The sequence below is a fragment of the Cornus florida genome, unplaced genomic scaffold, assembly GCF_030987335.1.
Source record: "Cornus florida cultivar Cherokee Brave unplaced genomic scaffold, ASM3098733v1 CherokeeBrave_3.0.0_Hap2_Chr01, whole genome shotgun sequence".
Taxonomy (NCBI): domain Eukaryota; kingdom Viridiplantae; phylum Streptophyta; class Magnoliopsida; order Cornales; family Cornaceae; genus Cornus; species Cornus florida.
This window is the reverse complement of record NW_026775571.1, coordinates 90,358,279-90,381,068: the sequence shown is the minus strand read 5'-3', so window position 1 is coordinate 90,381,068 and position 22,790 is coordinate 90,358,279. Positions and strand designations below refer to the sequence as shown.

Sequence of the window (22,790 nt, the reverse complement as noted above, 5' to 3'; positions counted from 1 at the left end):
GGACGTCCTTTTCTAGCTACAGCTAATGCTTCTATTAACTGTAGAACCGGATTGATGGATATCTCTTTTGGGAATATGAATGTTAAGCTCAATATTTTCAATGCTATGCATCTTTCTCTGGATGAGAGTGAGTGTTTTGCAATCATTATTGCTGATGAACTCATTGAAAATCCAATTCCACCTCCTTCAACGGAGGATCCCCTACAAGCTTGCTTGGTCCACTCTGATTTTGAAGATTTTGATGAGGAAAAATCCATTCGGAAAGTCAACTCCTTACTTGATATTCCATCACCATTTTCCTCTCCTTTATGGGTAGCACCAAACCCATCTCTATCTTGGGAATGTCCATCTCCTTCCATTTCTTCACCGGAGTTACCTCAACATTTTGAGGGTGAACCACTGGACAAAGGTAAGGAGAATGTTGACAAGTTGCTGAAAATTCTTTCAATCATTCCGGCCCAATCTAGAATCATTGTCCATGATACTCAACCTGTGAACAAACCATTTGAGTACAATGAGGTATATGACTTGGAGATTGCAAATATGAAAGATCATGATCCTCCCATTGTTAGTCAAGACAATGACATTCAATGAGCCTCCATAATCTCGAACAAGCAACACCTTTGCTTAAATCTGAAAATAAAAGAAGTGAGATTAAAAGCGATGCTCAAATCCTCTAAGGCCAAACTTGTTTCTCTTCGGAAGGATCAATATCCCTCACCATTCATTGATCCAAGTTTGAGACCATATGAAGGAGGCAAGTTGCATACGGAGCGTTAAGGATCCATTTCTCCAATGGATCCTGATCCTGGTTCGTCTAGCTATCGACATTAAATTTAGCAAAGCAAGGGAAGAAATTCTTTCGATGTTCCAAGCTTCCCTACCTTCTCAAATTGCTCGTGCCTTGAAATTTTCTGGGAAATGGTTTAGAAAAGCCAAAAATTTGATTTTTCTGAAATGGTCTTAAGTTGTGTTCCGCAATTTTAGACCGGCCTCTTAGACCTTCATAGCTCTAATTTTCATTCCCGAAAATTTTCATCACTTTCTAGCAATTTCATAGGATCTTTGGCATGCAACTCATATACACAACCTCTCATTTTCAATGCATTGTTGGATCATGGTTCCCCAAAATTTTCCATACATTGGAGATGAAGTGCAAGGTTTAAAAAAAAAAAAAAAAAAATTTCCTACATCCCATCCATGCATTGAAGAGATGTTCTAAGGTTTAAAAATTTTGTCAAAATTATTCATGCATTGTGTGATGTTGCAAAGGTTTAAAAATTTTCCTACATTCATCCATGCATTGGAAATGTGTTGCATTTTGAAAATTTCTCCAATTTGATTCATGCATTAGCAAGATGTTGCAAAGTTTGACACATTTGTTTCAGCAATTGCATCCATTCAAAATGCTCACTGGGCCAAGATTCTAGTGCTCGAATGATCTAACCAAAATTCTATGAGCTACTGCCCATTTTTGGAGCACTCTAGCTTCCATTTGGATTGCTCCAACTTACCACACCAATTTTGCATGCTCACTGCCCAAGTTTGGAGCGCTCTAGCTTCCATTTGGATTGCTCCAAACTTCTCCACCAATTTTGCATGCATCACTGCCTTCATTTAGAGCACTCTAGCTTCCATTTAGAGTGCTCTAAATTTTCAGCCCAACATCCCGCAACCACTGTCTCCAATTCGAGCACTCGAAGGCCAAGCTTCAAGTGCTCGCAACTGCTATCCCACTGCAACCCAACATACCGAACTCTCTGTCTTCAAATCGAGCACTCGAAATCCCATTTCGAGTGCTCGAAATCCCTTTAACCCGAGCCATCCATGCAACCCCACTCACCTTCCCATCCCTTCACTCCCTCGGCACCTCCACTCTCCAACACCATTTCAAACCTAACCAACACTTCAACATCACCCTCACCTCACCACCAACCCACCTCACAAACCACCACCTCTCAACCACCATCAACCTACCCCAACCCTCCTCCTCCCCACCATGCCGAGCTCTCCTCAACCCACAAACAAACCCCTCGGCACACACATACATGATGTCTTTAAGAAAAAAAAAAATACATCATACTATATATATATATAAATAATAATAATAATAATCTTACTATATATATATATATATATATATATATATATATACATAATAATAATAATACTAAATAAATAAATAAATACATAAATTTTTGGGTTTTGTTTAGATTTTTATCTTGCCATATAATTCATGTGACTATTTTTCTTTCTGTTTTGATTTTTCTTAAAAGCCTATGCTTTTACTTGTGTATAGTAGTTATGTTTTGACAGGTCTTCCTGTCCAAGTTTGGGGGACGCGTTTGCGCATTCACATCGATGGATATCTTTGCATTCGTCACTCCACTTGGTAATATTGTTCTTTTACCTTCTTTTCTCTTATTTTGTTTCACTTGTCTTCACACATTGAGGACAATGTGACATTCAAGTTTGGGGGTGCAATATGACATTTTTTGTTTCATATTTTTGCTAAGCAATGATAGTATGATTTGAACTTGTCAGGGATGAAGCATATGTTTAATACCTTGTGTATAGAAGTTATTGACATTTTTGAAAATAAAGAAAAATTTGAGTTGAAATGATTATATGGATTCAAATTAGTCTGTATAAATGTCTCAATTAGATTCTTGCTGGATTTGACACTCTTTTAAGCTTCACAATGCACATATGCACATTGGAAACTAAACTGTGAGGCATGCAACTTGATCGACCTTGACCTTGGCCTAGTTAATTTGATTTGATGAACCTGATAAATGAATATCTTTAGCATGATTTAAGTTGTCTAAAAAAAAAAAAAAAAAACTGAGAAAGAAAGAAAATAATGACCAGTTGACGTTCGTAGCCTTTCCAACTCGAGCTATTAAGCCCAAGGAGTGTCTCTACACTTAGCACCCTAAAGCCGTCTGGTTTGGGAGTTGTTGGCCTAACGCTTGCTATATGGGTTGGTTAGAAAGCTTAAAGGACTTAAACATTGCACGGTCATTCAAAAATTTTTTTTGTAATAAACATGGTTCGTTGGAGTTCATAGCCTTTCTAACTCGAGCTATTAAGCCCTAGGAGTGTCTCTACACTTAGCACCCTAAAGCCGCCTGATTTGGGAGTTGTTGGCCTAATGCTTGCTATATGGGTTGGTTAGAAAGCTTAAGGGACTTCAGCATTGCACAACCATTCTATGTTTCGCTTATGAGTTACAATAAATTATCAACAAGCAACAAAAGTTGTCTTGTAAATAAAATCATGCCTTAGGGGCTTCATTTAAAGGGGAATTCAATGATTTGAAAACTTGTGCCTTGGAATTGGAAAAGAAAGTAAAAGCCGCATGTTGAGAATCCAATTCACTTTCACTGAAGTAGAGTTGATTTCCATTTAAGAGATGACAATTGAGTTATTTATATGAACGATGATGTTGATGCATGCATGTTGAAATGGTTTTTGTCAATTTTTGTATCAATGCTTCATATATGTATGGTAATTTTCCCAATGACTTCGTCTCCAGCTCTTTGTCTGTTTCAAGTTGTATTTGAGCTATGTATATATTTATTTTTGCCATGGTTGATATTTTTGTTTTAGCATTCCCATGTTTTTCATTCCATCAAGTTTTTCATTCTGGTTTTGCTAAGGGACTAGCAAAATGTAAGTTTGGGGGTGTGATAAGCGTCGAATATTGCATATTCAAGCGCCCTAAATTGCATTAGTTAAGTCCATTATTTGATTTTATTATGCAGATTATCTTTATTTGTGCATTTTTGTTTATTTTCAGGTTCATTGGCTTAAAAGAAGCAAGAATGATGTTTTTGTTGAAATTTTGAATGCAAAGTGCTCAATGCTGAAGCTTGGCAACAGTGGAACCTGACTTTTGTTGCCATTTTTGACCTAGCAAACTCAAGAACTGGACTTCCATCATAAAATGAAAGATTTAGAGCTCTGAATCAGATTTCCAAATCTTTAAGCGGTTTGTCATTCGGAGTTCGGAGCAGAGAGTTATGATCTTCTTATTAGAGGTGCTCAGAACTGCCTGGCAGCAATGAGTTTCTGCCTTGATCTTCAATTTCGACCAACCAGACTTGAGAATTGGATCTTTACCAAAACATAAAGTTTTTAGAGCTCTGAATTAGCTTTCCAAATATTCAAACGGTTCATCATTCGGAGTTTGAAGCGCAAAGTTATGGCTGTTTTATCAAAGTAGGTCCGGGCGAAGCAAAGCAAGCATGGAGCAATCTGCTCCATTTTTGAGTGCTCGAGGCCCCATTTCGAGTACTCGAAATTCAGGCAGATTGCACTTCAGAAATGGCTCATTTCAGCCACTTGTGCATTGGGTTCCTCATTTCTACTTACCTTCTTTATGGAGTGGTTGGAAATGTTTTTGGGAGGGAGGCGAGAGAGCCTTGGTTGGGGTCTTGATCTAGATAAGAGGGAAGTAAAGCCACAGAATGGGATAAGCTTCATTTTGAGAAGATAGAGGAGAGAAAAGAGAGCAAGAAAGAGGAGTTCTTCAAGCCAACACAAGGGAGCACGAAAATGGAGTTGGAGGCCTTGCTTCCTCCTTCATCTAGAGCTACCATGGGTAACTAAACCTCTTCTTAGGGTGTTGATGTAACCCTTGTCAAGTAAATATGTATTAATTGTGTTTATATTTGGGGAACTTTGCATTTATGTAACAAGTTGTCTAATCTAGAGATACACTTTGATGTATTTGTGTTTCATTCCATATTTAATCTTGTAGAGACTCTTATCTTGTCTTAGAAATTGTTTCTTCATGATTATGCTACTTACATCTTTATAGTGAGAATGAAGATGAGATTATACAATGGTTTTAATGGCATGTTGTTTAAGAAATTTAATATTCCATGGCTTAAGGAAACCTTTGATGGATTATGGCTTAGTTCTTGACTTCATGTGCACTTACCACACAAATTGAGGACTTTGATAGTTCATACCTTAGGAAGGATACTTCATTCTATACCCTAGTTTAGATAGATGACTTATGCCAACCTTGGATGGATTATACTTAATTCTTGAATGTGTGAACTTCTTGAAGATATTGTAGTTGTCTTGCATTTCTACATATCACGGTTGCATGTATACTTTGTTCCCCAAGTTAATTGCAATTAGGCATGTTTATATGGCTTGTGGTGAAGTTAATTCCCTAGTCTTTCTCTATTGTTCTATCTCTTTACTTCCTAGCACACTATTGTTTTATGCACTTTGAATTCCTAGTTTAGTGACTATCAAACAAACCCTTATTACCCCTTATCATTCTAAGAACAATTCTAGACTCTTAGGTTGGCATAGACTAGCGCAATCCCAGTGGTTCGACTTACCCGACCAATAGTCCTATTTTACAATGATTCGTGCTATTGCGAAGGTTGATGTTAATTGACCAACCGATCAACGAGTGGAATAATAATTTTATCTTTTTAATTGTTGAGGACACTTTCGGGATTATGAAAATACTATTTAAATACTATCATTTCTCTCCTTATCTTCTCAATTTTGCAAAGAGACTCCCAATCCTTTCTTTTCTCTCATTTTAAGCTACCCAAACATACTTAAGCCATATCATTTCATTTCATTTCTTTCCTTATCCCTCCAAATCATCCCATCCAAATGCACTCTTATAGTGATTTGGGACTTAAATGGAATTTTTTTTTTTAAAAAATGACTTATTGCTTATGAAGAACCTTTTTTTTAGGATTTATTTGTTTATCAATGAGAAATGTAAGATGGGGTAGTAATTTTTTCTTTTAATATAAAACTTTTAAATAGAGTAAATCAAACTTATATCGGTGTCATTGGAGAGAATACTAAATCTAAGTAAAACAAAATGTAAAAACATTAACAAAGAACACTAACGTGAGTTTCATTATCAATTAGTCTGTATATATACACACATACCATACTCTTTAATGGGAAAAAAAAAATTAAAAATAAGATTACATATAAGAAGATATTATAATTATTTATTATTTAAATAAATTTACTTTTTTTTTCATAATTGTATATAAATTTACTTATATATGAAAATTAATTTAATTTGTATGATACTTATATAAAACTTATACGTAGTACTGTAGTAGTATATATCATTCTATTTAACAAAATAATTTATTTATTTAAATTGCTTATAAAAACTTCCAAATATTTAAATAGTTTATATTTAAACATTATTTTTGGGCTAAATGCATCGGGCGCCAAAGTTTGGCGCCTGAAAATTTCACTGAAGAAAAATTAAATTTAATTTGCATTGGGATGCTAAATCTCTTATAGGCACCTCATTGTCTCACATCACTTCTATCCAACAAAGCCTTGTTAATATTATTTTCTTATTATATTCGTCATAACCTCCGAACATTACCCTCGATGAAGACTAGAGGTGCACAAAAGAACCAGAACCAGAACCGAAATCGTTTTTTTCGGTTCTCACAGTTCTGGTTCCGGAATTTTGGAACCGTGAGTTACGGTTCCGGTTCCAGTTCCGGCTCCAAATCGTGGGAACCGTCAGGAACCGGAACCGTATATATATATAAGTATATATTTAATTATATGTATTCCACAATTGTATAGACAGATATTTGTAGCTATGTGTTGACAGATGGATGACATAGATGAGTCAACAAGAATCATTACATAGCACGTGGTGGTCCACTAAAACTCAAATCTCAAGTCTCTTATCTAAATTCTAAACCTAGATCTAATATCTCAAATCTCAACTCTCATCCCAACTCTCGGTTTGTTCTGAAAATTGATCGAAGCCGCCTTCTCGCCTCGCCTGAGTCGCCTCATCAGTGATCAGTCCTCGACTCCTCTCTATTGGCCGCCTCGCCTCACCTCACCTCGCCTCAACGTCGTCGCCTCCCCTCACCTCTCATCGCCCTCGCCTGAGTCGCCTCCTCTCATCTCCTCAATCCTCATTGCCCTTGCCTCTTCTTAAGTCTCAAGTCTCATCTCAAGCTAATCAATTCATCGTCGCTGTTTATTAACTGCATCGTCTTCTCCAAGAGAGAATCCAAAGCACCGACTTCTGTCATCTCTCTTAATTTAATTTTATTTTTTACTCTCTTTGAAAAATCTGGTACAGGTTTGGAATTGATTTACTAGGTAAATGATGATGGTTGAAGAAGGAAGTGGTTGTCCGATCAGCATACAATTTCAGCCTAACAAGTCTTTTGTATTTATTTATTTATTTTGAGATAAATTAGACTTCGTTAGAGTTTATTATACTGATATACTCAATTGATCCGAGTGCCACATGTGATGGTGTTCAGTTTCACCATTGAGATGCCCACATGCATAGTTTCTCTACCGTGCATAGAGTAATATTGATTTTTGTTATTGTATCTTAATTTACACACAAACAAAAACCAAACAGTTAGCGGTTCTGGTGGAACCAAACCGGTTCTAAGGTTCGGTTCCGGTTCCGGTTTCATATTATGCGGTTCCGATTCCATTTTCACCGTGTGCACCCCTAATGAAGACCAGGTCATTTTTCCTTCTACTCTGTCATAACAATACTCCCTCTTCCATTACATCAACGGACGCGGCCATATCCGATCATTCTATTCTCTTCGATCTTTGGCTTGATCTCTTCACCACTTGTAAGTGTTCTCACTCGTCTTAGTAATTTGATTTACATTTAGGGAATTTTGAGTTCTAATGTGGCTTTTAGGGTTTAAAGGATTTTGGGTATATGGATGGATTTTGAATCTTTCCTATGTATTTTCAATTACTTATTGCTCTGTATCTTCATTGTTGAGTGTATAATCTACTACTGCAGCTTTGATCTATTTATATTGTACGTTCGAGCTTATCCCGTCAATTTCTATCACTTTTCTGCTGGGCCTCGCTTCTACCGATTTCATATTCCACTTTCCCTGCGCTTGGCTGAATTGAACCCGTTGTGTAAGGTGCATCCATTCCATTATGATTGAAAACCCAAAAGTTTGTTGTTTTGCTCTTCAGCCCCCGATCCCCTGACCTCCTCTTCATCCTTTACTAATCGAGTATGCACCCACTTATATATTTTTGGAATAAAGGGCCTGCTAGTTGTAGAGCGCTTGGTCAAGTTTAGTATTCTTTAGCTCAATGTTTTTTTTTGGATTTGAGGAGACAGAAAATAAGATTGATGTTAGGGTTTATAGAATTTACTATTGGGAATCTGATTTCAATTTTTTAATTTTTTTATGGTTTTGGGTATTAATGGTTCTGAGAATTTGGGAACTTTACAGTTATCATGATCAACACTCCCCCTTTTTTTAAAAAAAAAAGAAAAAGAAAAAGGAAAAAGCTTATTATATATTCTAATTCGTGCTCTCTTTGCAATAATGTATATTAAAAGGTAATTTCTAATAGCAATTTAGTTGTTTAAGAAAGTGTTTGAGTTGTGCACTTGGCAGTTTGGGTTTTGACAAAGATCTGCATCTGTAAAACCAAATTCACCGGGAAAAAATAGTAAATCAAATACAAAGATCCATAGAAATAGATATATATATCTTTTGCTAAAAAAAAAAAGAAAAGTAAAAGAAAAGTAAAAGGAAAGAAGAAGATATAGATATATCTGTTGTGTTGCAAATATGAAGAAAAAATAGTTACAAGAAATTGAATACCTTGAATGATGATGATATGAATAACTCTGAAAAACTAGTATAGAAAGAATTTAGCACATCCTCTAAATTCTTTTCTTGCTTTTGGTAGCAACAATAAACTTATTTCTCTCGTCTGATTAGATATTTAAAAAAAAAAAAAATTGTTTTTTTTTAAATAAACACTTTAGGAGTAAGGATTACAGAAAAATAAAATTTGAGAGAGTAATTTTTCATAAACAAATAAAGATTCAGATTAAAGTAGGTAATAACAAGGTATTTCAATCAGATACATAAATAAAACCAAAATATTTCAGGGAATGCAATTCGAAACTAAAATATTAATTGTTGCAGGAGTATCACTCTAACTTGCTATAACACTACAACAGTACTATCTACTAGTTACCGAAGTATTACTGTCCATAAGTATAGCATGCCAAAGTTCATGCTACTGTAACATTTATAATTAGGGCCTTTTATGTCTCTGTCTATTTATTTATATTAAATATAATGTATAACTGACACCAAAACTGTTTGATGATTATGATTTAATACTAGTTATCTTTAGGTAATATACCTTACAATTAGAATATATAACAACTTTATATGGAGACTTCTAGTGGTTAATGAAATTTTCCTTTAGCAATTTGTTGAATCTGCTTGAGATAATCTCATAGAAGAAGAAGAACTCAAAGGAGAGGAGAATTATTATATTTTTTACAATGATGCTAATTTGGAACCATTTTATTGGAATTAAGAATGAAGGAATTAATGTACTGGAACCATTTTATTCCACACAAAAGCTTGATAATAGAGTAAAATATCAAGTGAGCCAGCTGAGCAGACATTCCCCTCTAACACATCATACCAAAAACCTCACCAATGGAATTATAAGAAAAACTATCACCACATCAACATAAGCACGCTGACTGCAAAAATTCCAACAGCAGCCGCCCAAAATCTCAATAAGAGTTCAACAATAGAAAAAAGAACAAACATTTAGAGCCACAGGTCTCCAAGTAAAATCCATTCATAAGCTAACCACCTATTTTACATAGTAACTGAAAATTTACCCAAAGAACAAACCCTCAACCCCACTGTTGGGATTTTTATCAGTTTCATTGCAATAATTATTATTTTTTAATTTAAATCTATTGGAAGTGTAAAAATTATGAACCTCCTTGTAGCATGTTGGGTTTATTATTATTATTATTATCATCATCATTATTATTATTATTATTATTTATATATATATCATGTGGAAGGTAGATTTAATTCCCGTTTATCTACTTTAATCCATTGTGGGAAAAAGCTTCAAAATTTATTTTGTACATCGTAGGGGTTCCATTTTTCTGTTAGTATATCACTATTCACTAATATTTGGTAAAGCAAATCATTGTAATCATTGCATTCGTGTTTTCTTTTTGAAGTAGGGCAGGGGTCGATTTCAAGCACTTGCATTTTCTTCTTTGTTAATGATTTTGCCTTAATTTCAATTCCATTGTCCTCTTGAAGTTTTGTCGTTCCGAAAGTTTGATGTTAGTTTATTTCTGTTTTTATGTGTTTGTTGATATAGACAGTTCATTCTTAGAAGTGTGTCAATTTTTTTTTTTTTTTTTTTTTTGGGTGTTGTGGTGGAGGGTGTGCGGGTTGGCATTATGGCATTGTGTATTTTATCTTGTGTATTATTTTTGTTTGTTTATTTATTTATTCCTATATGAAGTTTAGATTATTTGCAGTTGTCCAAACAAGGGGCCACATTCCTTGTTCAGTTTGAGGCTTTGAGCACGACTCTACCTCATCCTTATGTTAGTTTTGTTAGGATATGTGTGCCCTAGCATAGCAAATTCTAATTTTGGATTGTAAAAGTCATGGTTTCCTGTCTGGATATTATTATTAAAGCATTATACAATTGGTGAATGGAATGTATTATTTTTCGATTCTTTATGGAATTGATGGTGTCCGCTTGATTACAAAATATATTTATATATGTATGTAATGGCAATTAATACTATGATATAAATTAGTAATCATAAATGGTTTAAAGTCGGTAATTATGGATGGACATTTAATTAGTTAAGACTTAAACCGAGTCCACGATAGATTGAGATATATTGCGAGAGCTGTCGTATGCAATTGCTCTCTATCACAGTCATGGCTTTTGACTCTCAAGCATGAGAGAAGTATAGACTCTTTTATTAATTAATAATTACTTTGATTTGTTCGGCGGATACCTCGGGATCCTTGGATCGACACTTTGGGTAGTTATGTAATTAATAATTAGAGGTCTATATTCTCAATATTTACATCAGTGCTATTTGTATTTATTTTGTTTTGATTATGGTTGATCACAAATTAAATTCGAAGGCCTTCGTATGTTTTAGACAAATGTTTTATATATATATATTTATTTAATAAATTATTATTTTTTTTGTCAAATAAATATTTTATTGTGATCGAGCCGGAAATAATCAAAGGTAACAAAATAATTATATTAATTATGTTGTCGGATTGATGGCTTTAATTATCCGATAAATAATTAAGCATAGAGGGGTCAAAGTGCAACATTGACTTAGAGGTTATTTACTATTTAATTGGAGTGCAATTAATTTCTTTTAGTGGAGTAGAAATTAATTTATGAATTAATTGAATTGGGTCCATGGTTTAATGGACCGGACCAATTATTAATTTATAAGAGCCAAGAAAATAGTAAGCCCAAAAGGATTCTCACCAATAGCCCAAGTTGATATTGGAGTCATGTTAGGATTGAGAAAGTTGAATTAGAGATGGAGAATGATTTATTGTTTCCTTATTCTTATTTTTATTTTGCCTATATATACATGAGTTCATGTATATTTTAGGTGTGACTTGGAGAACAAGAAAAAGGAATACACTTTCTCTCTCTAGATTTTAGGGTTTTGTTTCTCTTCTAAAGGAGGCTACCACCAGCCTAGATTCCAAGGTCATTCATCAAGGCATATTGGTGATTCCTAAAGGGAAGATAATAATCAAAAAGAAGGAGAAAGGATCTTGCTAAAGGGATCTATAATAAGTGAGAACATTCACTTTAGAGAAAAGTTCAAAAGGTTTACTCAGACCTTTGATGTGAGTATTCAATCTGTTTATTGAATTATGCATCATCTTTTATTTATCTTTGCATAAAACTTGTCTCCATATAATGAATCAAGATCTATGATTGCAAATCCCTCAAAAAGTTTTAAAAATTTGCACGTTTCCCAACAAGTTTCTCATAAAAATAAGTGTTATTTATGTTCCCCCAATGTTCTTCAAATTTCAATCAAGCACAACTAGTTCCCAAGTGTCGTAGAATCTTAAATGTTTATCTTTATCCTTGAAGAAAGTAAGTTGATGAGAATTAGTGTGATAACCTTGACAACCTCATCCAACACCCCAATTTTTCCCCACTTCAAAACTACTATAAACTTAAGTCCCACTATTAGAATATTGGTCGCTACCTCCAGATTTTCAAAGGTAAATTTTGATGAAGAATTAGATGACACTCGGAACAAATAAGCATTACTGGAACAACATTAACATAGTTCTACCACATGGAAACAAATTTTGCAGCGTATAACATTAGCTAAACATGACACTTCTATTGAATAAAGCAATTTTAATTATATTTACCATATTTATTATTTAGTTCAACGATATAGTGTGCAACTTAAGCCCTGGATTATACCATTTAGTTTTGTGATCCTCAAATAAATAGTTCTCTTTAAAATCTTGCAATTTCACCAAAATAGTTTTAAAATATAATGTGTATGAAATGTTGGCAGATTAGTAAAAAGTGTGAGATATATATTTTTTTAATTGTTTAATTTCATTGTCAAAACAAGTCCAATCGAGTTGTAATTTTTCAATTCAAAATTTTAAAGATTGAAGATCGGATGCGGATTTGAAGAAGTTCAAGTGTTTATGGGTTGCTACACTCTGGGATGATGATAGTAATGCTTTAGAAATGTATGTGAGTGAGTGAGAATACTTTAGGGAGTTTAAAAGGCTGAAGGAAACAAAAATTTCAATTCTGTCTAGTGGGAATTGGTAAGAGAATCCTTGAACCGGTAGCAAGCCTTGGTTCACAACAAGTTTGTTCACTGCTAATCTTGAACCGGTACCACAGTTGGAAACCAGTAGCCAAAGTGCATTGGATAGGTTTCTACCTTCTTAAACCGGTACCAAGTTTGGGAACTGGTATCAAGAGTCCTGACAACATTAAAACTTTCAGTTTCTTCTTCTAATTATTTCCTTTTTGATCCCAACTTCCTTCTAAATCCTATGCACGAAATTTTTTATATTTTCAGAGGGACTAGGACATTCTAAACTCTATATAAAACCTTGTTAATCTTCTAGGTTTATCCATGGCTTTAGGAAAAATCAATTCTATATTTTAAGAAAGTCTTTTAGAGAGAGAAAATCAGAAAATCAAATCTGATAATTCTGAATTTATTTATGAGAGTACACACATATATTCATGAGTGATTTATTAGTGCTATTTTCTGTCTCATCGGAATTGGAGCTATATTGAAGATTCAGAGATTTCGAATGAAGAGTATGATTTAATTCTTCGACATCAAGTTCAGATCTTGAAGAACGGAAGTAAAAGCGATCACACTTTGAAAAGGTTGGAGCATTCGAGGAGTGTTGTCTGATCTACCTGTTACTCTTCTACAAATATCAAGCATAAGCTTAAGGTCAAGTTGCTGTTGGACTGGGAGTCGCAAAACTAGAGGATTATCAGCAATTGGTGTTTGGTAGAGCGATAGGGCTTGAGCCAGAGTTAAAGTTCGGTGTACTTTGTTTCAAATATAGTGGATTGGTTTACTTTGGACTGAATAGTCTACGACGTTTTTTCTATACAAACGATTGATGTATTTTATCAACTGGAATTTTCTCGCTAAAAATCCTAGTGTAATCTCTCTAAACTTAACTTGCTTTACTTTTAAGTATTTATATTTGATTGTGGATGTTTAAATTAATCACATAATTTAATCAATCGTAAATTAAGCAAGTTGACCTAATAATCAGATATAGGTCATTAAAGGAGTTAATCACAATTAAAATCAACTAATTATTTCCACACCCCGCGTAACTTTATTTTCACAATTTGGTATCAGAGCGAGATACTTGATATACAGAGTAGATTATATTTGTTGATTTTTGCATCATGTCTGAAAATTCATCTATTAATGTTTTACCTCCTGTTTTTGATTCTGTCACAAGCATGCAAATTGAGTGGTCCAAGTTTAACAAGGATTTTGAAATTTTGTTAGAGAAATTGAATCTTGCGGAACTTGATAGAGATATTTATAAGTTAGAAATTTCTATCTCTAATAAAAATTTGAGTCTTCTTCTTAAGATTGGTTTTCTGGAAAAGGAACTTAAGAAGGTAAATTTGTTTAATAAATCACTAAAATTTAAAATTGATAATTTAAATAGTGAATTTGTTAAATCAAAACAGTTTGTTCAGAAAGTTGATATTGACACTTGCAAAATTGATAAGTTGAAAAAAGTGGTTGAGAATATTAATCATAACAAAGAATTAACTTTAACTTCAAAGGATTTGTTATCTCTAATTCTCCCAAACTTATTTCAATATGTCATTTTTGTGGTGAAAAATGACATATCAAATATAAGTGTTAGAAAAGAAAAATTGAACTAAGGAAGAAATTAAAAATTCTAGAGAGTTCAAATTTAAGGAAAAAAGAGGATTAAGACTATTGAGCCTTGTGACACTTTGTCTAGAATAATAGGGAAATCATTGCATAATGAATTTAAATTGGCTGGGTAAAGAAAGATAATTTTAAATGTCTTGCCATGCACACAATAAATAGTTAGGACTGTGATATATCTCGATTCCAGAGCCACGAGTGATCAAGTCTGAGCACAAAATACAAAGAATATCAAACAATTAATATTTAAAGAATCATTTGAATACAAGATGAATTAAGAATAAATAAATAAGCTGAAAAAGAAAATTAAATAAATAATAATTGAATAATGCAATAATAAAATCTTCTAATCCTCTTATAGCAGTAATTATTTAAACTATAACTCGGGAATCCATACTGTGGATCCCTAATAAAACAAATTGGAAATAAATAAATAATCCAAATCCATAACTAAAATATAGAGAGGAATCCTACGTAGAATCGGAAGAGTGAATAAAATATCTCTGCTTAGCACGAACAACTTTTAGGTCTGGAATTGACGAACACCTGAAAAATAATGATAGGTCAGGCCCACAAACAAGTTCTAATCTATTACATTCCAAATAGAGACCCGATACATATATACATCCTAGTTAATTCAACAATAACTAAATAATCCATATATAAATATATACACACTAAAGGAACCTCATTAGACTATAGAGTTGTCTCAACCTTAATAGTAAGCAACATGCAAAACACACATATAGTGGGCATGAGTTCCTAGACCTACCAGGGCACACAACTACACTATATCTAGCTACACATCCTTGACAATATACACACCCTAACCACTAATCCTGAAACTCAAGTTCATATCATGGCGTATAATTATATATATATAATGCGTCCTATCTAACCATCAAAATAAACTATCTAAATATTATTTTTAATAATATGTCATTTAACTGTTCCGTTAACCTAACAAGAATAAGTAGGACTTAACTACATAGTTAATTCCATTCCTTTATAAATATAAATAGGTTGGACTTAATCATTCCATTAATCCATTCTTAAAGTGCCTTTATCCCATAATGGTGCACTAATCTTAAATAATAACCAAATAAAAGTTTTCATATCTATATAAAGATGCAAACAATATTTACATCTAATAATCCAGATAAACATGATATAAATCATATATACATCATTTGCATTTAATTGAGTAAAAATAACAATTCTAAGTATCATGCATTTAATTTACCTCATTAGAAATTAACATGCGTCTCAATTAATTGTACTCCTCCACAATCTGATTAAATTCATTTAAATCCAAATAATTGATTAAAATAATTTAACCCAACTTTATTTAATTAATTTAACTTTACTTAGCATGAGTACTTTAAATCATGCAATCTAATTCTTAATGAATCTATTTAAATTAAATAAATATTTAATACAGATCCATCAATCAAAAACAACAAATATTAATTTAATATCCCAGCATTAATTAGATTAACATTAAAATAATTAATGCAAAACCACTTCAACAAAACAGTAAAAATAAAGACCCAGGCCACCAAACAATGCCCAGTTCGGCAGACTACCTAAACTTTCTCTCTTTAGAATTCCCACTGACACCATCATTCATTCAATAGGGAGACCTCCTTGCTGGGATAAATCCAACGTAGTTAAACATGGAATTGGCAAGTGGACTTTGGAATCCCAAAAAAAAAAAAAAAAAAAAAAAAAAAGGTTTTCTAAGATATTTAAATATATATATATATACATGGCCTTCCTTTATTCTCCTACAGCCACCTACGTCCCTGATAAATTTTTTTGCCCTTTTTTTTATCTTCATTGTTAATGTCATATGAATCAAATCTACATCCCGAAATTGTTCCAATAGCAACTATACATTATATCAACATGATTTGAACAACATAAAACTCAATACATTCAACAATTCCTTGAAACATAAAAAAAAAAAAAAAAAAATCAACACAAACCCATTATTATAAATACATGAACAGTAACATCCTCTCGTTCCCAAGTAGACTCAGCCTTATTATGGTGACTCCACTGGACATGTATTAGTGCTATGACCTTATTGCAAAGAACATGATCCCTACGGTCTATAATGCGACACGGTGGCTTCATATATGTTGCATCCGGTTATAACTCAATCTCACCAACATCTGTATGCTGATAACAATCCTCATCTTACAAGAATTTCCGCAACATGGAACATGAAAAACATTGTGAACTTGATGCAAGTGGTCCGGAAGTGCTAATCGATAAGTCACAACTCCAACCCGATCCGTAATCATGAAAGGACCAATAAAACGCGGTGACAACTTCACTTTTTTCCTAAAATGCATTACTCCCTTCATAGGAGATACTTTGAGTAAAGCCTGATCCCCAACCTGAAACTCCAATGCACGAGTATGACGGTTTGCATAACTTTTATACCTATTCTAGGCAGTGCGCATACGATCCCTAATAAGAGTGATCTTTTCAGAAGTGTCCTTAATGAACTCAGGACCTAAAAATCTGCTATTTCCAACCTCCATCCAACAAACAGGAGATCTACATGGTCGGCCATATAATACCTCAAATGATGCCATACCAATAATCTTCTGAAAGCTATTGTTATATGCGAACTCCACAAGTGGTAAATACTCCTCCCAATGGTCCTTAAAGTTAAGGATAGTAGAATGAAACATATTCTCCGCTATCTGATTAACCCTCTCGGTCTATCCATTAGTCTGAGGATGATAAGCAGTGCTAAGATGCAACTCTGTACCAAAAACCTGCTGAAAATTCTTCCAAAATCCTTACACAAAGCTCGAATCCCTATCCGATATAATAGATAATGGTATGTCATGTAACTTCACAATCTCTGTAATGTAAAGTCGCACCAACTGTTCCGAAGTGTAATCAGTGCGAATAGGCAAGAAATGAGCTGATTTAGTTAACCTATCAACAATGACCCAAATGGAATTGTGATTTTTAAACGAATTAGGCAATCTCTCCACAAAATCCATAGAAATGCTCTCTCACTTCTATTTTGGTATAGGTAATAACTTCACAATTTCTGTAATGTAAAGTCGCACCAACTATTCTGAAGTGTAATCAGTGTGAGTAAGCAAGAAATGAGCTGATTTAGTTAACCTATCAACGATGATCCAAATGGAATTGTGATTCTTAAACGAATTAGGCAATCCCTCCACAAAATCCAAAGAAATGCTCTCCCACTTCCACTCTGGTATAGGTAATGGTTGTAGAGAACTTGGAGGTCTCTTGTGATCAATCTTGACTATCTGGCAAGTACCACACTTAGAGACAAAGATAGCAATATCATTTTTCATACCTGCCCACCAAAACTATCGTTTCATATCCTGATATATCTTGTCTTCTCCTAAATGAACGAAAAACTCAGAATGATGAGTCTCAGTCATCACATCCTTCCTCAAATCATCAGCAGAATGTACTACTAAACGCTCTTTGTACCTCAAGCCTCCATCAGTCCCCATATAACAAAATGGAACCTCCCTAGAAGCTATCTCTGCCACCTTATCAATGCATTGCTGATCTGTGAGTTGTGCCTTCAGTACCTTGTAATGATAGAAGGTGTGACTACTATGCACGCCATAAAGACAACTCATTAATTATCTTCAACACATCCCACTTAGTGGCGAATAATACAGAAGGCTAGCATAGGGTCGGCGACTGAGCGCATCTGTCACCATATTCGCTTTCCTTGGACGGTACTGTATAGAGAAATGATAGTCTTTCACAAACTCTAACCATCGGCGCTGTCTCATATTCAGCTCCCGCTGAGAGAACAAATACTGCAAACTCTTGTGATCACTAAATAATCGGAAGGACTCTCCCAACAGATAATGCCTCTAAATACGTAAGGTAAAAACCACAGCTGCCAACTCCAAATCGTGTGCTGGATAATTAAGCTCATAGGGCTTAAGCTTACGAGATCTATACAAAATTGATCGTTCCTCCTACATCAAAACACACCCAAGACTTTACAAAGAAGTATCTATGTAGACAAGATACTCTATCCCGCTCTATGGTGTAAACAGAACCGGTGCAAAAGTTAACTTGTTCTTTAGCTCATCAAAAGCTTTCTGACAGCATTCATCCTATACGAACTGTACACCCTTCTCAGTCAAATGAGTGAGTGGTTCTGTTATCTTCGAGAATCACTGAATGAACCTACGATAGTATCCTGCCAATCCGAGGAAACTTCGAATCTCCGTAGGTAAAGTAGGCTATCCCCACTCTACCACTATTGATACCTTAGTTGGATATACCGCTATCCCCTTCTTTGACACTACATGACCCAGAAACTTCACTTCTCGCTACCAAAATTCACACTTCTCGAATTTGGCATATAATTTGTGTTCACAAAGCGTCTGCAACACTGTGAGAACATGTCTAGCATGATCGTCTTCCGACTTAGAATATATCAAAAATATCATCAATGAATACGATGACAAATTAATTTACGTAAGCCCTGAAGATTCTGTTCATTAAATCTATAAAGACTGCAGGTGCGTTAGTCAATCCGAAGGGCATGACATGAAACTCATAAGAACCATATCTAGTGAGAAATGTTGTCCTAGGACCATCTTGCTCCCTAACCTGAAGTTCATGATATTCAGAACACAGATCAATTTTAGAGAAGTATGTAACTCCCTTCAATTGATTAAAAAGATCATTGATCCTGGGGGCAAAAGATACTTGTTACGAATAGTAACCTTGTTCAACTCCCTGTAATCTATATATAGGCGAAGTGAACCATCTTTCTTCTTCACAAACAAAACTGGTGTTCCCCAAGGTGAAGTACTCCTACAAATAAAACCCTGACTAAGCAATTGTTGAATCTGATCCCTCAGCTCTCGCATCTCTACTAGTACCATTCTGTATGGTGCCCTAGCAATAGGCGCAGTGCCTAGAGCTAAATCAATCACAAAGTCTATCTCTTAAAAGACAATTGGTATGCTATCCAGTGATACAATAACCTCCTCCTCGATCTCTTCCTCCATATAAAACAAGTATGCGCTAGATACCCAATTAGAACATGGCATAGTGACGACGTATATATCTTGATTAGGTATAGCGAATACAATAAACCTATCATAACAATTAACTTGGGTATGGTAGTGAGTTAACTAATCCATCCTGAGTATCACATCATAAGTGTGCATGTCCAGGACTAATAGATTGGCTAGAAATCTAAGTCTACCAATATCTAGTGTCACAGGCCCATCACCCTCATATAAGATGGAGGTAATGCCTATAGGTGTGGAAATACTACGAGATCTATCGCATACTCATGTCGTCATCTCAGATAATACAACAAATGATTTAGACACGAATGAATGTGTAGTACCCGTATCAAATAAAACATAACCATGTGTACCATGAATAGGAAACATACCCTCAATAGCTTGAGGCGTCTGAGTATCCTGTGGCCTAAGGTTATACACCCTGCCATAATGCAACTGCTGCGGTGCCTGTCCCTATAGCTGCGGCGATGCTGGTAAAGCCGGGAAGGTTTGTCCCTGAATAAGTGGAATTTATGGAACTGGTAAAGGTAATGGTGCCCTCTGACCCTGTTGCACCTGCTGTCCTTGTCCAGTTCTAGGACATTGCCTGGAAGTATACCCAAGCTCTCCACAAGTATAGCAAATACCCTTGAAAGTACCAAACGGCCTCCTTTGCTGGTTAGCCTGTGGCTGATCCTATCCTGTCTGTGGTCCCCCATTCTACTACCTCTGAATGGGGGCCCTATCTCTGTGAGCATTTGCACTACCCTTGTGCTTCTTTCAAGACTGCTGTCCTGATAAGCGTTAAATATTGCACATTTAAGTGCCCTTAATTGCCTTAGTTAAGCCCATTATTTGATTTGTATATATAGATTAACTTGATTTTTATGTTTTTGTAGGTCTAATTGTGAAAAAGGAGTAAAAATAAGGTTTGAAGGGTTTTTTGAGCATAAGTCATATTGGGCCTAAACACCAAGTGGTTTCAAGAAGGAATGGCCCAAACAGGCGATGAATGCAACCAGTATTGTAGAAGGAAAGAAGAAGCCAAGTAGTGTGCCTCGCGTCCAGATGTAGGAACTGGCGTCCGGACGTCAACTATCAGGGCCTCGCGTCCGGTCGCCATGATTTGCATCCGGACGCAAGGCTACGGGCCCCCATTTTTAAGAAGTCCGATTTTGTTCTATCTTGAGTAAAAATTTGAATTTAAACGAGTTATTTTATTTTAAAACTCATCTAAAAATAAAGAGGGGGCAAAGACTTGAATCAAGTAAGTTAGTTTTGGTTTTTGAAAAGATATTGTGAGGGAGAGGATTATCTTAGGGTTCTTATGCTAAGCTTTGCAACAATGGTGAAATGAGGGAATTTATTCTTTTCTTCAATCCTTAAGGTTACTGCCATATCTATGAAAGGCTAACTTCCTTTCTAGGGAGTGGATGTAACCTAGATCAAGTAAACATGTATTGATTTGTATTTTAATTTGGGGATTCTTATTGTATATATTCAATTTCATAAATTAGAAGTATTTACATTGAATTGATGTATTTTACATTAAATTGATGTATGTGGTTATCATTTGAATATATAATTTTGTTGATTTGTTTATCTTATCTTAGAAATCACATTAACACAATTATACATTTGATTTCCTATAATGACAATGGGAAATAATTTATAGAATGGTTATATTGGCATGCAATTAAGTATTTATATAGGTTATACTTAAGAAAGATGAACCATGCTACACCTTTAGATTAATGTAGTTAGGTAGATGGTCCATACTAACTGAAAATAATCTATGATATTTAATTGATTTCATGTGTTGTAACATACCATTGAAGGACCTTGATAAGTCATGCCTAGGGAAGATGGTTCATACCACAACCTAGTTTAGGTGGATGAACCATGCTGACCAAAGATGGGTTATGCTTAGTCCTGAAATGTATGATCTTTTTGATGATGTTGTGGTATTTTATGCTTCTACACATCATTCTATATATATAATAGTCTATCCCCAAGTTGAGTGTAATTTAACATGTTTATGGGGTTGAGGTGAAGTCAATTCCATAGCCTTCTCTTTATAAGTCCAATCCATTCTAATCACATTATTTATTATTTTATTAAATTTAAATTCATAGGTTAAGTGACAAACTAATCGAACTATCATCTCTGTTATCAAATTAGGAAGTAATTTTACAATTCTGTTTGCCATAAACTAGCAATCCTTGTGGTTTGACAACCTCTTACTATAGTATTAATTTGCAATGATGAATGTGCTATTGTTATAAGTGGTATTTTTAAGTGGTACACATTTGTGCGCATCATGTCCCTGGAATCTGCCCTTTTCATTAGGTCGGTGTCCATTGCCATTCCCTTTCTCAGCTGACTGATTAGTAGAGTCTCTGTCACCTCGCTTCTCACCCCTAGCCTATCTGAAGTCTACGGTCAACTGATAATGCTATAGAGCGGCGTCTACCACCTGAGCATAAGTAGCGTAGGCTGGACTACCTATAATAGATTGTTTAATAGACCACATAAGTCCTTTAACGAAGCTAGCACGTTTCTTTTCCTCAGTATCCACCTCCTTTAGAGCAAAAAGAGATAAGCACGTGAACTACTGCTCATACTCTGCCACTGTCATGTTCCCCTACTCTAAATTAAGGAACTCTGTCTTCGTAGCTGTCCTGACTGCATATGGAAAGTACATCTCATCGAACTGAGCACTGAACTGATCATATGTCAATGAAGTCTGGTGTGTGGTGTTACACCCAAACCCAAAGTTTGTGCACTAAAAGATAGTGGTGTAGGGCTATGATAAATGTGGCCAAGTTTTACATTTAGAAATTGCCACTACTAGCTTTCACTAAAAATATAGTTAGACCAAGTAGGGATCATCCCAATGGATTGGTGGGTCGTATTAGGTTGTGGAATCAAGATTAGGGTTAGTAGGTCAAGTGATCAAAAGATTGGTTGGTGGTTGAATTACACAAAGATGTAATTTAAACTAAGGCAAATAAATGTAATGGAGAGAAAATAAGAGAGAGATCTTAGAGTTTAGATCACCACTAAGCATAGCTTTTCTACACCCTTAATGAGTGATTAATGAGGTAAAAAGCATGTATTGCAACATAGTGTGTGTGTGTGGTTGTTTCAACAAGCATGGATGACAAATTAAGCATATATTATCTAAGCAACATGGTAGATAGCACAATATATCAAATTAAGCCATTAATCATTTCTTTAAACTCACAATCCAAACACATCACAAGGTTAGAGATATATGCTACTTGCTTTCATAAGTATGGAACATCAAACAACAAGCATGGATTGTCCTCCCATTTAACACCTAAATTACAACTACACTACAATTAAGCTAATGACATGAAATTAAACTAATTAAACTAAGGGAGAGGCACAATCCATCAAGAAAT

The 22,790-nt window shown here is 34.7% G+C and overlaps 1 pseudogene; it reads right to left on the bottom strand.

The window, feature by feature from the left end:
* LOC132277231 ((E,E)-geranyllinalool synthase-like) overlaps positions 1 to 22,790 on the bottom strand; it is a 95,599-nt pseudogene that overhangs the window by 22,644 nt on the left and 50,165 nt on the right.